The sequence below is a fragment of the Heterocephalus glaber genome, unplaced genomic scaffold (assembly GCF_053883595.1).
Source record: "Heterocephalus glaber isolate CG9 unplaced genomic scaffold, H.glaber_assembly_v1.0 deba00001608, whole genome shotgun sequence".
Lineage (NCBI taxonomy): Eukaryota > Metazoa > Chordata > Mammalia > Rodentia > Bathyergidae > Heterocephalus > Heterocephalus glaber.
In genome coordinates this window covers 36,377,244-36,388,079 of record NW_028258379.1, presented here as the reverse complement: position 1 = coordinate 36,388,079, position 10,836 = coordinate 36,377,244, and the positions used below count along the sequence as shown (strand labels likewise).

Here is a 10,836-nt window from a genome sequence, read left to right as displayed (position 1 = left end):
GTCCTGTGTCAGTTGTACTTTTCATTGTTATTTTAATCATCCTCCAAATGATGGAAGGAATGCTCTTATGTAAATCCTGGGCCTTACTTTCAGCCAGAAAGAAATCAGGCACATACATATTTGAAGGTAGTGGAAGGGAAAAGGAAAGAAGGCATCTAACATGTATTGATCATCTGATATCTGACTGGTTCTGTATAGTTATTTTCCTTGTATCAGTTAGCCCTTGCACAGCAATGGTGTGTAACAAATGATCCAGATTCTAGGTTGTGTAAAACAATGGATATCCCCATCTATCTGCAGGTCTGTGGGTCTGTGCCTCTGTTACATGGTTTCCTCCTTCTGAGACCAGCAGGATTGTTAGGGCTTGTTTTGGTCAGCTGAAGGCAGAGGAACAAGAAAACCAGCCTGAACAGAAAGACAAGATGCCTTGTTGACTTGACCAGAGCTAGTCACATGAAAAAGTCCAAAATCCAGGACTCAGGATGTAGGAAAAAATGAAAAATGGAAGCCAACCATTCAGTTCCCCACACCCAGAAATTAGTTGAAGAAATTAAAGTTAGTTGAGAATGAAATAACTTACCCAACACAAAATGGCAGAAACTGGGTGAAACCCTAGTCTGGTTAACTCTGTGGTCCCCAGCAAGAGGAAAGTTTCACCTCCATGGAACACTGGACAATGTCTGGAGACATTTTTACAGTCTGTTACACTGCTGGGGCAGGGTGGAGGAATGGTTTAGATAGAAGGCAGAGTGTAGTTGCTGCTAGATGCCAATTATATTGGTCAGCTTACCCTTGCTGGGTCAAAATACTGGACACATACAACTTAAAGGAAGAGATTTTTGCTCACAGTTTCAGAGCATTCAGTCCATGGTTACCTGGCTCCAAGGCAGAAAGATCATGGCAGAAGAGCATGGCAGAGGAAAGCTGCTGAACTTAAAATATCCAGGCAGCATATAGTAGGGGAACAGCACCAGAGAGAAAAGAAAAAGGAACTGTATATGGTCCTGGGGTCATGACCCCATGAACTACTCAGCACAACCAGAGTGTGTTTTCATAATCTCATTGTTGTCTCTCAAGGCAATCAATTTGACCATCAAGATTAACCATCACACCAACAATGTACAGGACAGTCCCCCATGACAAGAACTATCCAGCCCCAAATGTCAATAATGTTGAGGTTGAGAAATCCTGCTCCAAAGTGTGTCCCATTTCTGTTCTACCTGAATTCCTCATGAAAGAAGAGGGAACTGGTTGAGAATGACTCAGATACCAAGAATGAACCTGTAGCATGTAAGAGCTTGATGTTCTCATTTTTGTGCTTGGCATATTTAATTGATGACTTGTCTGTGTTCAATCACTTACTTATTCAATGTTCATCTTTGAGCACCTGGGACACGTGAGGCTCTCTATTGTCGTACTTTCTTGGTGTTACAATGTCTACAAGCACTTGTTATCTGCCTATTTTCATGTACCTCTCAGTGCTTGCTTCATCTCATGCAGGTGGCTTAATTGGCACAGAGCTGGGCACATGGGCAGCCCTTGTTCTGTACCACTCATTATGACTGTAATTGTGCTGTGGAAAACACTGTGGCTCCCCTGCCCCTGTCCCCCAACATAATGTCAGGCAACTTATTTCCTTCATCCACCATTTAATTATCTTTCATATGTATGACACTCCTTATGGAATGAGGTGTTCAGGCTTCTCATTTGATGGGGAGAGCAAACAGTAACAAGTAGCCTATAATTTTTTTTTTTCTCAGTAAATTGCGCATGACCGTTGCTGGGACTGGGAAGGTTACTACTGCAGGTCTGTCACTGCGACTTCACTCACCTGTGTGGAGTCAGTCCGAGCTCCGTGAAGGAGCTTTGCTTCCTTTCTATTTATGTTAGTCACATAATTCTATTTCTTATTGGATGAGCTGAGTAGTTCCATCTGCTTATGAGCCCCACCGATTTTATTTTTGTATTTATTTTAATGCTGGATTTACTTATTTATTTTGCTGCTACCACCTTCTTATTAAAGTGTCTTTTAGCTTTTAGATGTGAAGGCAGAGAAGGATTAATTAAAATCTTCCTGGTTCTTTGATATTGCAAAATGGAGGAATGTCAAGTGCATTATATCAACGGGGTACAAACAAAAAAGGAGGAACCAGTGGAGTCACATCAGGACTCAAACTGCACAAATCCCTTAAGAAACAAAGCAGGTCATTTGGGCAACAGGATTAAGCCAATTTCACAGTCTGCTCACCTGGTCCCTGCCTGGGAGCGAGAGGTCACTCACAGAGGTTTATAAAGGCTGGCCTGGCAGCTCAATCTAGATTTTAGAAGCACTTGTGTTATGACTTTGTCATGCTATTTAGGTGGGAAACCTTGGTGAAAATCATCAGCCTACAGTTTTTAAATTTTCTATTTATTTAATCATTATTCTAGAGTAAAAAAACCCCTATTCATTGACTGTATACTATGTTCCAGAAATTCTGCCCAAAACTAGTTTACAGGCATAATCTCTTTATTTCTCAACAGTATCAGAAAGTAGGGCATTTGATTAAAGAGTTTATTAGACTACAGGGTCTTCCACAGGAAGACCTATAGGATCTGCGGGATATTTTAGTTAGATCAGCAAAGATGCCTGTGATGTCCTCCAGTGTGCTTGGATCAATGACGACACTCCAATTACACTCCTTGGAGCGAACAAAATGAGTGAAAACTCAAAACTGTCATTCTCATCTTGAACTTAGCATATAATTACATGCAGAAAAATGCACAAATCCGAAGTGTGAAGTTTCATGAATTTTGACATATTGACACACTTATGTAGCTCACACCATCATCAAAATTTTGAGTGTATCTCTCACTCCAGAAATCCTCCTTACACAGTTTTGTAATCAGATTCTGCCAGCCCCCTCCAACCTAGCAACCACTATTTTTTAAAATGTTATTTTCTTAGTAAATGTTTGCAGTACATGCTTTTTACAATCATCTTGGGGAGCTGGCACATGTACATAATACATCTTGTTTCTTTTTTTAATCCCCCTTCCTCTCCTCCCTCCCTCCTCCTCTTGTTCTCCTTTCTGCTGGGAAAACTGCAGAAGATTGAAACTGAACTCTTATGTCTCACTGTGTACTAATTAAAATAAAAATGGATCAAAGATCTAAACATTAAAACAGAACCAGTAAACCTGCTGGATGATGAAATAGGCAGAACACTTGGAGACATAGTTGTAGGGAAAGATTTTCTAAACAGAACCTCAACTGCGCAAGAAATAACAGCAAGAATCAACAAATGGGATTATATCAGACTAGAAATTTCTGTACAGCAAAAGAATCAATTAGGAGAGTTAAGAGACAACATACAGAATGGGAAACAATTTTAGCCAGCTACTCCTCAGACCAAAGACTAATATCTAGAATATATAAAGAACCCCTAAAATTCGACCACCTAAAGTTAAAGACCTAATAAGAAATGGGCAAGTGAAATGAACAGACAGTTCATATGGCAAGAAGTACAAATGGCCAACAAATATGAGAAAAAATGTTCGATATCTCTGGGCATTAGAGAGATGGAAATTAAAATGATGCAAAGACTCCATCTTACTCCAGAAAAAATGACAATCATCAAGAAGTCAAAAAAAAATGATGCATAGTTGTGGTGAAAAAGAAACTCTCCTACATTGTTGGTCAGAATGCAAACTAGTACAACCATTATGGAAATCAATATGGAGATTTCTCAGAGAACTAAAATTAGAAATTCCATTTGACCCAGATATCCCCCTTCTAGATATCTTCCTCAAAGAGCTTAACACATCATACTACAGCTATACATGCATAACAATGTTTATAGCAGCAATCACTGTTTCGATTTCTTTCACAATTTAGTTATCTTTGCCTGATGCAGAGTTTCAAATAAATGGAATTTTACTCAATGTACTCTTATGTCTGGATTTCTTCACTTAGTATAGTGACTTGGGTATTGATTATCTTGTATGTCAGTAGTTAATGTCATTACTGCTGAGCTGTAATCTAGTGCAGGAATGTTACATGATTTGTTTATCTGTTCTGTCAATGAACATTTCCAAAACTATTCATAGTTTTTGGCTATTATGAATAAAGAATACAAGTCATTTTGTCACTTCCTGTTGAGTAAATAAGCATGAGTGAACTTGTTGAGCTGTTAGATAGTATCACGAATTAGATGCTTGTATCTCCCTAAAATTTATACAACAAAGCTGTAACCCCAATATGATGGAATTTGGAGGTGGAGGGAATTAAGTCATGAGGGTGGAAACCTTATGAGTAGGATTAGTGTTCTTATAAGAAAACATGTAAGAGAAATGATCTCCTTCTTCCTTCATGTGAGGGAACATCAAGAAGTGGCCATCTGCAAACAGGAAGTAGACTTCACCAGACACAAAATAGGCTGGCACCTTGACCTTGTACGTCTTGACCTCCAGGGCCATGAGAAAGAAATATCTGTTGTTGAAGCCACCCAGTCCATGACACATAACTAACCAAGCAGCTTTTCAAAGTCATACACCATTTTACCCTTCCACTAGCAGTGGGTAAGCATTCTGTTTATTCCACACCCGTATCAACATGTTGTGTTGTCAATTTTTTAAATTTATTCTGGTGGACATTTCATGGTACCTTATTGTGATTTCTGGTTCTATTTCTGTGATTACCAATGATGCTTTGTGTGCCTATTGGCTGTACCTATAATTTTTATGAAATGTATATTCAAATCTTTTGAGTATACATTTTTTGTTATTGCATTGTAGGATTTCTTTGTACCTACATATTCTAGACACAGATTCCTTGTTAACTTGTGTGTATGGCAGATATGAGAACCGTCAGAGATGTTCTTTCAGCCTGTAGTTTGTCTCCTTAATGCTGTCATTTGGTGAGCAGAAGTTTTTAATTATGTTGTCCATGTTTTCAATTTTTAAAAATTTCATTTTACTTTTGATAGACACATAATCGTGGGGTGTATTTATACCACAGGATCTTCCTCATTTGTGGGATCTTAAAAATTTAGTCTTATAGAAGTTAAGAGCAGAATAGTGGTTCCTCAGGGCTGGGGATGGCGGGGACAAGAGGCAGCAAGAGACAGGTAAATGGCCCCAGTCCTATTTTTGTTTTCAGTTGGTACTTTTCATATGCTAAGAAATTGTTGCCTATCCCAAAGCCATAGAGACAGTTCCCTGTTTTCTTCTACAAATGCTGTCATTTTACCTTTTACCTATGTTTCGGTTTAAGATTTATCTGAGTTAATTGTTTTGTATGAGAACAAGAAGGATCGTGTGGCAGAGTGGTTGGAATTTATTCTTTTTGGCAGAGTTTTCTGGAGGCTTTGTTAAAAATTCCCTGAGAAGGATCAAGGAGATTTATTGTCAACCTCTCTTTTTGAACAGAGAAGATTTCTGAGGTGCCCATGCATGCTGCAGTTTTCCTAAGATCACACAGGTTTTCCTAAGATCACACAGATAAGAAGGGATAGGGCCTGGACAGAAAGTGGATTTTGGCTCTGTGGCGTAGATGCTTATCTCTACATTGCATGCAGAAGGAAAGTGGCAATCAAGGCCCATGGGAATCTGCTCAGTCAGTGATGTTTGGTACAGCCTGATCAAATGATCAATGAGTGTGACCCATCTCCCAGGCTCATTGATGTGGCTTGGATTCCTGGTTGGAGCTGATGGAATCCGTGTATGTATTTGAAGAGGCCATGTGTGGACTCATTATAAATTCAGACTTGTTCAAAAAACAACGAAGTTTCACTCAGACCCACATTTGTTGTTGCTCTTCTCCTTTGTTCCCCATTAATTGTAATAAAAGACATGACAAGCATGTGAGGTGAGGGGTGTGTCAGTTGGCCTCCTCACAATGTGCACTTGTAGCAAAAAATCACATTGTGCCCCCTACAGTTACAGTTTATCACAGTGAAATCAAAATTAAATTAAAAAATGGAAGTTCTGATACAGATTTATTAAGTACTAATGCATGCAAAAATACTGGGTGAATGCAAAATGGGAAAGATATTTCCTCTTCAAGGACCTGGGTTGTCAGGAAGTAGGGCACACTTGCCTGGCCCCAGGGGCACATAAGGGGAATTTGGAAGGTGGAGTATGTGGCTGAGCCAGTGAGTGCATAAAAGAAGCACACAGAAAATCTGATGGGCATTGAGAAGACTCAACCAAAACACGAGATTCCACATCATTCACTTGCAAATGTTTCCTGAAGGAATAAGATTTGATCTCAAGGGCACTTTAACATTTTTGTGAATAAATTTTCAAAGGCGTGATGCCCTGAATAACATCCACCATCAATAAACGAAGCTTGGCTGTGTCTTTTTTTCATTTTCTGTTCTCAACACAATATTCTTCTGCCTCACCTCTACAACTAGTGTGAAAGGGGCAGTGTTTGGTTTTATCCAATCACCAACAGCCACTGTCGCTGCCTCCCGGACCTCAGAGTAGAGTCATTGCAGCAACTCATGTATGAGTGGCAAGGTCTGCCTTGTGGGCTGGCCAGTTTCCTTTCTGAGGTATGGAAGAGCTCCAGACAGATTTGGGCGATCCACCCCCAGCAGTGAGAAAGCGTCTGTGTGCATTTATCACTTTTTCATAATCAACCACCTGCACCTTGGTGATTGGATGACCTCACCCAATGAGAGTCCACGGTGGGACTGTGACATATACTGAAGTATGCAGCTATCTTTCATACTCGATTTAGATGCAACACTCGATGTTGGCCTCATAGAACAAATTGGGACATTTCCAGCTTTTCTGTTTTGGCACAGTTAATAAAACATCGGAATTTCCTCTTTATCAACTTCATCGAGATAAAATTGGTATACAATAAAATGAACTCATTTTAAGAGCTTCACTGGATAAGTCTTAAAATACACACATTCATGTAAATACCATCATGATCAAAATGAAATTAAAAACTTTTTAAAACCCCTAAATGCCTTTCTCATATCTCTTTGTAGTTAATTCCCCAAGACTGGCCCATTCTTATCAACTATTCTGCTCTCATTCACTATAGATTAATTTTACAATTCAAAGAATTTCATATAAATGAGATCATAAAAAAAGTACTCTTGTGTCTGGCATTTTTCATTCAGTATAATATTTTTGAGACTCACCAATGCTGTTGCTTGTATTAGTAAAATGTTTATTTTCATTGCTAAATATTATTTCACTGTATGGGTCTGTTATAATTCATTTATTTACCTGTTGATGGGCATTTGGATTGTTGTCAGTTTCAGGTTATTATGAAAAAGCTACTATCAATATTTGCATTCAAGTTTTTATGTGCCCATATGTTTTCAATTCTTTTGGGCAAATTCCCAAGAGTCAGATTGCTAGGTTATATGGTAAGTGAATGCTTACCTTTATTTGAAATTGCCAGATTATTTTCCAAAGTTCTCCACACTTTGCATTTCCAACACATATGCATGTAGGTTTCAGTTGGTCCACATTCCTGCCAGCAATTGGTCTTGTTGACTTTTTTAATGTTGACCATACTCTTAGCACATAGGAGATTCCATTTTGGATTTAGTGTGCATGACCCTGAGGACTGGTAGTACTGAACATTTTTCATATGGTTACAGGCCGCTGACACTTCATCTGTTTAAATCTTTTGCTGTTTTGCTTTCCTATGCTCTTTGTCTTCTTAGCATTTAATGGTTAGAATTCTTTGTATCTTTTGCATACAGGTCACTTGTCAGATGCATGTCTTTTCTCCCAATCTGCTATCTTTTCATTTCCTTAACTGTGTCTTCCAAAGAGCAAAAGGTGTTTTTTTTTTTTTTTTTTGGTACTAGAGATCGAACTCAGGTCCTTGTGCTCAAAAGGTGTTATTTTTAATAAAATAAAGGACAAGTACTTTTGGAGAGATGAATTTTTAAATACTTCTGATAATTTTTCACTTTCTTAATTAATTTGCCCTTTTATTTTCTTTTTGTTAATCATCCATTGTGTAAACTTTTCAAATTTTTGGCAATCTTCATATAATATTATTTAAAAATGGTTCTCTGATTCTATAATTTTATTTTTTGTTTTTGTTTTTGTTTTTTTTGGTACTGGGGATTGAACTCGGGACCTTGCACTTTCGAGGCAGGTGGCAGAACCACTGTGCTAAATCCCTGGCCCTTCTATAATTTTATATAGCCTCCTATTCCTGAGGTCACTTACTTTTGTCTTGTTTCTTCATTTTTGATTTTTGACAAGCTATTTAGATCTTTGATATTTTCAAAGCATTTAACATTATGGATTATACTCATTTTGTTTCTTGTGTAAGATATTTCTGATTTTAAATTGCTTATTCTAATTTATTTAAATTAATTCTATGTTAATTTTTTTAAGTGAAAATTTTTATTTATCTTTTTCCAATCTTCGTTCTGTAGTAAGTGCAGTTGTGGTCAGAGGTGTTTTTCTTTTTAATATTTCTCTGATCATATGTTTAAATATTTATTATGTAGTCTTTTCATTTTATTTTTACCTAAAATGTTTTTATTTTCTGTTTTAATGTCATTAATCGGATGTGTAGAGGAATATTTTTTCCACTTTAATGTGAAAAGTTTTTTATTTAGTTTTCCGATTTTTATTCTTTAAAAATGATATGGTCAGATAATTTTCTTCCTATTTTCTACTTCTGTGGCCCTGTTAACACCCTGCTTGACATATCATTCATGGTCAATTTTGCTTTCTGTGTCAGAGGGTTTTGAAAAGTTTTGCATTTTCCATTTGGCACTGCACATTAATGGTGTGTTTGGTTTTGTTTTCTATATTTTTACTTATTTTTGGTTTACTTGATGTGACATTTGATCTGTGAGGAATGTGTTAAAATCTTCTATTATGATTGTGGATTTATTAGTCTTTCTTTGCATCTCCAACAGGTTTTGTTTTGTGTCCTTGGGAGTTTGTTACTAGATGTGTGAATATTCTTTTTGATGGAGTGTAATATTTAATAATATTGAGATCCTTTTTTGTCCTATTTAATATTTTTGACTTGGATTCTATGTTGTCTGATATATATTTTCTTCACCTCTTTTATTGAAGCATTTGCTGATTTCTCTCTTTCCATCTGTCTATTTTCAGGCTTTCCTTGTCATTTTGTTTTAGGGGCATGCCTCATAAACATCACATTTCTGTGTTTTTCTTAAATCTTGCTTATTTAAATTCTCAATCAGAAAATTGTAATCTTTTCATAGGGCGATTTGACCCATTAACATTTATTGTAATTATTGGTACTATTAAACATATCAGTGCTTTTAATTTCTATTTACTCTGCTTTCTTGTGGGTTTTTTCCCCCAAATTTGTAGTATTAGTTTTGTATTATTTGTTCTACTGTTTTCCTCGAGGGCAGTGATGGCAAACCATCACTTTAGACTTTTCAATGATAGAAACAGCCCAGTGTGACACATGTGCCATAGGTTTGCCACCATTACTCTAGGCTATGTTTCTGATCTTAAGCAATTATGGATCCATAACGTATAAAGACTAAGAACAGTTCCATAGACTTCATCACATCATGGGAATTGAGGCACAGAATTTTAAGGATAAAGAAACATTGTAGCCATTGGAATCACAGTAAGATACTTGCTAGAAAGAAAAATTAAGCAGATTTTCACTCATAAAAGTATCTGTTGAGTATGTGCAACGTAGCACTTCTGGGTGCTGGGAAATGGAAGTGTGGAGTCTGCAGTGGTGACCTGAGACAGACACAGAAGCTGTCTTCTGCTGGTGAAACTCAGGGTCAGGTGTGGGTTGTGGGAAGGACTCACCTGTCGGGGTGGAGGGTGGGCTGGGTGGAAGGTGAGTTAGATGGGTGGAGGGAGGAGGCGCTGGCAGAGCACTGTGCATGGAGGAGCCTGAGCTTTGTGGCTGCTGGGTCTGAGGTGAGGACCTGCAGGATGAAGTCACAGGTGGGTCCTATGTCACAGATCTCAGTGGCTGTGAGGAAGAGTGACACTGGATGTCACTGAACCACTGAGGGTCTCTTAGGGCCTGGGGACACCGGAATCAATGTTTGCCCTGTTTTCTGGTAACAGGAAATGAGAACATGCGGCGTCTGTGTGAATTTTGAACTGGTTGACATTCCAGGGAAGGGAATGAGGGAGAACTCATATTTTTTGGTGTCTTGCATATCAGAGGCACCCTCCGTGCCTACGCCCCGATTCCCACAGCCATGCTGGCTCCTGTGTGGTCTAGGCGATCCTGTCACCAGAGTACAGACCAGGAAGCTGAGGCTCAGGACGACAGAGGGCTGGGGACACAATTGCAACAGATCTCACTGGACAGCAGGACAGCAGGGCAGCAGGATACTTTCTCTTTCTTCTTTCCTTTCCCTCTCTCTCTCTCTTTCTCTCTCTCATCCTCTTTCTTTTTCCTAATCCTTTTCTGAGGATTAAATCCAGGCATGACTAAACTACCTCTCCCCTTCCCTTCCCCTCTCTTCCCTTCCTTCCCCCTCCCCCCCCCTCCTCCTCTGTCCTCCCTCCCTCCCTCTCACTAAGGTCTTGCTAATTTTCCCAGGCTGGCCTTGAGTTTGCCATGCTCCTGCCTCAGTCTCCCTAGTAGCTGGGATGACAGCCATGAGCCACTGCACCCAGATGTCTGGACACCTTGAAGACGTGTTGTCGGTCCTGCTGTGTCCGAGTGACCCCCAGAGTAGTGGCCTGCAGGCACTTCAGTGGACAGGTAGCACATCAGAGCCATCCCCAGGGAGGAAGGGTCTGGGACAGGGGGTTTGGGAAGGAGCTCAGCTCTCGGCAAGACCACTGAGCCACAGCAACAAGCGGTGCTCACAGCCCACTCGCAGCCCACTCAGCCACC

General features: G+C 39.1%; 1 pseudogene; it reads left to right on the top strand.

Moving 5' to 3' along the window:
- The first annotated feature begins 2,652 nt into the window (after positions 1-2,652).
- LOC147822827 (small nucleolar RNA SNORD116) lies at positions 2,653-2,735 on the top strand (annotated as a pseudogene).
- The last annotated feature ends 8,101 nt before the right edge of the window (positions 2,736-10,836 follow it).